The sequence below is a fragment of the Euphorbia lathyris genome, chromosome 4 (assembly GCF_963576675.1).
Source record: "Euphorbia lathyris chromosome 4, ddEupLath1.1, whole genome shotgun sequence".
NCBI lineage: Eukaryota > Viridiplantae > Streptophyta > Magnoliopsida > Malpighiales > Euphorbiaceae > Euphorbia > Euphorbia lathyris.
The window spans coordinates 96,128,567-96,134,854 of record NC_088913.1 but is presented as its reverse complement, the minus strand read 5'-3'; the positions used below and the strand labels follow the sequence as shown (position 1 = coordinate 96,134,854).

General features: G+C 39.9%; 1 long non-coding RNA gene across 1 annotated transcript; it reads left to right on the top strand.

Annotated features, from left to right (window-relative positions):
• Positions 1 to 2,512: 2,512 nt before the first annotated feature.
• On the top strand, positions 2,513 to 3,229 carry LOC136225767 (uncharacterized). Its single transcript, XR_010687295.1, has 3 exons — positions 2,513 to 2,756; positions 2,838 to 2,955; positions 3,051 to 3,229. It is a non-coding gene; the product is annotated as an uncharacterized lncRNA (long non-coding RNA).
• The last annotated feature ends 3,059 nt before the right edge of the window (positions 3,230 to 6,288 follow it).

Below are 6,288 nucleotides of genomic sequence, written 5' to 3'. Positions count from 1 at the left end.
TCGCAATTCTCAATCGTATGTCCATAACTGCTGTGGAACTCACAATACCCTCTAGCCTGAATCTGCGGAGTAGGTTGAGCTTTGTTATACGGGGTAAGGGCTTTCAACAATACCTTTTTCTGCAGACGCTCGAAAACTTTAGCATAGGTCTGATCGAACTTGGCGAACCGCCTCTTTTCAATAGCATTAAGATCAACCACTTTCACTGCTGCGGATTCCGTACTCGCGCTAGGCCCTCCGGCACTATATCCAGACTTCGTCCACTTGGTATAAGCTTTCTTCGGCTCCCCATCACCTTCGACAGTCAAGGCACAACTATACATCTGATTGAAATCCGTAAACGGCATATACCGCAACTCATTCTTAATATACGACAACGTGTTGCCAATCACCATTCGGATCTGATCTTGCTCAAGCGGCTTTTGTTTCATCACGGCGGCCTTAGCCCTCCATCTCTTCACAAAATCGGAAAAGGATTCCCCAGCCTGTTGCTTAGTGCTCTCTAATTCTTTCAAAGTGACCTCCAGCATGGTGTTAAAGCTATACTGAGCGATGAATGACTTCGCTAATTCTTTCCAATCCCTCTTTGTCACCATCGGCAATGCATGAAACCACGTGAGGGCAGCCCCCTCCAGGTAGGTGTTAAACAGCCCCAGGACTTGATCCTCAATCAGGATCGTGTGCTTCATCACAGCAACATACTGATTCATGTGAGCGGTGGGATCTCCAGTTCCATCGAACTTTTTCATGTCAGGGAGTCGGAATTTCAGAGGCAAAGCTGTTGCCGACAAACAGTTCTTCAGGTTATAGAAATCCTGACTCCTGGAGCTTCCTCCGCGCAAGTCCTGCACTTCATGTGTGATGTGTTGCTTCCACTCCTCTTCCTTAGCCTTCTCTTTTTCCAACTGTTTTCGGATATAATCCTGATAGTCATCCTCATTCCCAAAGCGAGGGCCATCGTTCACCTCATTCTCAGCACGCTTACTACCACTCTTGTTGTCCTTCAGTGCTAACTCAGCTAGCTGGGCCAAGATTGCGGCCAGCTGATCGTTGATATTATTCACGGTGTCGCACCCTGGCTTTCGGTTTTTCGCAGGTCGGGGTGCGTGGCCGGCTCGATCTGCCTTTTTGTGTTTTAAGGTTTCGAGTCGCCACCAATCATCACTTAGAAATACGTGGGCGGGCGCGATTGGTCGCCCTATCTGTTTGGATTGACTCTGTATGGTTTGGTTTTGATAAGGATGGTCTTCGGAGAGATTTAGGTTCGTTTTTCCGGTTACCTATAGGGAAGAGATGTGATCTCACCCTACCCCGCCCGACATATCGGTACTATTGTGATATTATGTGTTTGCTATTCGTTTTGTTTTAAATTGTTTATGAAACAGGCACTCGTGGGTTTAGGGGTTATTGATTTTAGGTTTGTTTTAATTGGAGATTACGTATATAACATACACGTAATTGTATTTATCGAATTAAAATCTAATTTTACCATCGTACATCACATATACCATAAGTAAAATATGAATTTTAATAAGAAATATTTTAAATGTATTATTAAATTCAAATGATATTTTCCTATCGATTTGAATTAATTTGGTTAAATCATTGATTTGAAATAACATCTCGAATTGATTTATTTCGACTTAGAACTACGTACATATTATACACATAATTTTATTTTATTGAATTAAAATTCCTTTTCTATTTTACGTATATCACATACGATATAAATAGAATTTATGTTATAATAAGTAATGTTTTAAACATCTTTTCATAAATTCAAACGACGTCACATCAATTTGCTACGGGTTTGATTATCGAAATTGGAGCCGATTTATTTTGATTTTAGAATCGTGCATATCACATATGCATGATATGTTTATATTATTTATTTGATCTAACGAATTATGTGCGTATAAATTTATATAAAAATAGATAGGATTAACACTTAACCAAATAGGAACTCATAGCACACGAAAAGAATTAAATTAAACAAAAATTGAACTAAAATATAAAACAAAGAACCTCGTTAAGATGAATTAAGGCGCTTTGGGATTTAATTAGAATTGGGATTAATAAAGGAAATTAATGGTAGTGTGAGGGGTTAAATTGAAAAATGAAAATAAACGCATTCAAGTTTATCAGCTAAATAAATCGAGAGGGGCGAAATGTAACTAGAAGGGGTCAAATTAAAGCAAATAAAAATAAGAGGAGTCAAATTAATAAAATAAATAAACAGGGAGGGGCGAAATGTAATTAAGAATGGTCAAATTGAAGCAAACAAAATAAACGGGGTCAAATATATGAATTAAATAAACAGGGAGGGGCAAATATAATTTAGATGGTAAAATATGCAGGGATCTGATCTAAACAATTAGAATAATGGGGGCTAAATTCACAAATTAATAAAATGAGAAAGGGGGTAATGTGGGATTCGCAGGGGTAATTTTGGAATGTAAAATTATAGGGTATATATTTGGATATTAGGGTTTTATTTCTCATTTTTGTACAGCAGCCTCCTCTCTTCTTCCTCATTACCTTCCTTGCGCTTCTACCTCAGAAAAACACAGCTCCCTGCCATGGACGCCGGTTTGTTTCCGGTCACCTTTCTGTCATTTGCTCACTACTCCTCTTCTTACCGAATGTGCAACCAGGACCTACGGAATCCGGCTGAATCCCGTCATGGTGCTGCCCTGCTCCGTCAGTTTCTGTCTTTCTTATTTGCTCTTCGTCACGATGTCTTTGCCATTTACACGGTGAGGATCTTGCTTCTCTTCTTTTGACTTTCTTTTTTCTTTTTTAGCTTGCATATCTCTGATCTGCATTTTTTCATGTAGATCTGCTCATTCTGAACGCCATTGACGGTGGTCAGAGGTGGACGGAGGAAGACCGGTGGCCGATGACGGTGGAGTCCGGCGGTGCACAATGGTTCATGGCGGGTTTTCTATCAGCAAGGTAAAAATCTAAGAGCCCTAAACCCAGCTTATCATCCATCAATCTATTTTATTTTTCTCTTGAAACTTATTTGCTCATCTACTTGTCATTTACAGGAAATGAAAGATTAAAATCAAGAAGATTACCAACACAAGGGTAACAATCATGTAGAAGAAGACATGCTTTTGTTTTCTTTATCTTTAGTTTTAGATTTATATTCCTGTGTTGATCCGTTATTGTTTTCTTTTTGGTTTCTTTGTTTTAACACAAAATAAAATTTGAGTGGTTATGAACATATTATCCTTTTGGAAACAGAAAATGATTTTTTAGAAATCTTTTGATTTTGAACTCATTGTTTTTCTTTTACAGTAACTCATAGTCTCAAAGACCACAAAGTAAAGGTTTTTCCGAAACTGCAAATAATAAAGTTTGTATTTAAGCAACAAGTAAAAGGAGTAGTATAAATGACTAAATATAAATGGATTTGTGAACTCAGATCATCTTAAAGTATACAGGCCAAACTAAGCAGGGTTGAAATATCTATTGATGGAAGACTGAGTATACTCGGATGAAGATGATTCAGAAGCCACAACTACTGATTCGGAACTGTGTACTCGCAACTGATCAAACTGTCTGACAAGCCGATTACTCTCGCGAAACCACAACCGTTTAATGATGGCGTCTGCGCGAATTGTATCCATTAGTATGTATGCATGATTTTATATGCATGATTCGTGTTGTGTGCGTTTATTTATTTACGATTATAAGATAAGAAGAACAAACGTTAGTTCTATTTACACGTATCACAACATCTCTCTTCCACCCTTATTCCTCCACACACTCGATGGTTCAGGTCTCTTTCCTAGGATTTTGGTTTTTGGCTCACATTGCGGTCCAGGGAACGCGTGATGCCGTCGATTATTGCGGGAAAGTAAATCACCCATCAGACAACACAGTTCGTTTTGATATATCCACGTTCAGTGACTAAGAAATCGACCAAGTTGGATTGTCCTTTCAGAATAACTCGTCTTCTGTCCTTTTTGTGAGACGCATTAATTTGGGTTTTGACTCCCTTTGAGCGTATCTCAGTTTTTAGACGTGGTTCGAGTTATTCTTCTAGTTCAATCGTTCGTTATTGTCTATTATTCGTTCCCCTTTTTATTCACGTGGATTCGTGTCTCGATTTTTGGATTACAACGGGATCTTTTTGGATCTATCGAGAGACGTAACGATGCGTTTGTTTAGTGATGGAATCACTTTTGGATTTTATTTTAGGGAACGAACTCATCGCGTAACGTGTTTGTTCTTAGCGTCGAGAATTCGTTTGCTCAATTTGCTACATGAAAAGATGGCGAGTCTTATTTGAGCGCACGGTAATCTTTCGGCTAACAACAATCCTTTATCCTTTCCAATCTACGGGATACGTCACCTTAGCGTGGTTATAGAAAATCAACGTTTCGTTGAATCGCGTGTTTATTCGAAGCGAGGATATCACCGCTTTCTTTCCTTTAGGCGCGAGTTTAAGCAAACACGTATATCGGGCCATATTTCTTGCAGTTTTGGTAACGGTCGAAATGATCGAGTCGTTAGTCAAAGCCCGCAGTCTCGTCCATATGGCGCAATTATATGGTTTGGCTCAATTCGGCTTCGAGATTTTAAACGGGGTATATAATCGTTCGAGACACGTATTCAACGGCATTGGTTTATTTTCTTTAACTACCCTTGGGATTGATATATATCGTAGACTCGGGATGATTTTTGGTTGTTTAGTTCATTTTCTTTTTCCTTTTCTTTTATTTTCTTAGTCACCTTTGCAGACACATCCATTTCTCTTAAGAACAACTCGAGGCATAACGCAAAAGCTCGACTTTTATTCGGAAGGGACGGGCTACTTGTGCGAAACTTTTCGCGTTACGACAGGGTCATTCAAGACAGAAATGTTCTTTATTTTCGTTTCTTCATGATCTCGTTTTATCTCAATTTATTTAAAGAATGTGAATAACGGCTACTGTTAACATAGACTTTTGTATCGAAATGTAATTATCCTTGACACCGAACCGATTCATACTAATACGTGCTTACGTCATAACGCATTTCCTAAACACGTGCCTTCGTCGGGACACCGAACGGGACAAGGCGGGTCGCACATGTTCATTCATATGAGATGACTAAGTCGTCTTTAGTTCAAATCGTTTCAATGTTTTTAGGGTAATTCGTATGTCGATTCATGAGTATATATTAATGCATCGTCTCATTTTCTTTACATAATTTAGGATTAGACACGTATCATGGCGGTTTGAAAACACGAACTGATTCATTTATCACATCAAAAATAGTAACGGGTAATCCTATGGAAACTTCTAAGGCTACTATATGCTGACACGGCTGACCGCGGGACCTCACAAGACCGCACAGATTCGCCCCTAACGAATGGATGGGGACCCTCTGGCGCCTTACTGTAAGGGGGAACTTACGCTAGCCTCTTTCGAGCGACGAATGGACTCTCGCTAGAGGTTTCGCAGAAATTACCCAAAGGGTTTGCAATAATGCACATGTATGCATACGAAAAGAAGTAAAACGATCCGTCCCCGTTAAGGGCTTAATACACGCCTTCCGAAATCAAATTTCTCGCTTCCCCAGCAGAGTCGCCACTTGTTAGACGAGGTGTCGCGGCCTAATCTCTCGGGCGGATCGGGGGGTGGACAACCTCATGGCGACGTAAGCGGTGATTGGCGCCGAAAGCAACCAATCGTGGAATCAAGCTGCTCGGCAGGACCGGAGCTCGGAGATATGGAAGAGTCGCCACCCACGAATGGAAAAATGAACACCGATCCCTTGCGGGAGACCGGTGTGGGTTCGGGAAACTTAGGTACGAGCCGAGAAGGCTAGCTCCTTTCCGGAGAAAGGCTACTAGGCACCTCGACATCGCCCGGTTATGAACCACCGGCCTCCTACTCAGCATGTTAGGCGATAACGGACTAATCGTATACTTCTTTAAGTTTAAAATTCATTTGAAACCCTTTTCTTTCTCTTTTTAGAAATCATTTTGAGCATATATTATTGAAAAGCCACATCAGTAAAAAATCACCCATTTATGTTATACATACACAGAGAGGGGAAAGGAAGAAGTGATTTATTTACAGCTTATTTACATGTCATGTTGTGTGTTTATACTACACTAACTTATTCCCCCCAAAACGAATTTATTTACATGGTTCGCACTTTAATCGTCGTTGGAACGATTTAGGTGCGTTTTAAAGCCTCGTTTGATGAAGTTTACCCGAATCACCGTTGGAACGACTCGAGTATTTGAAAACGTTTGAGATAAACCTTTTAATGAGAAAACGTGGTTAA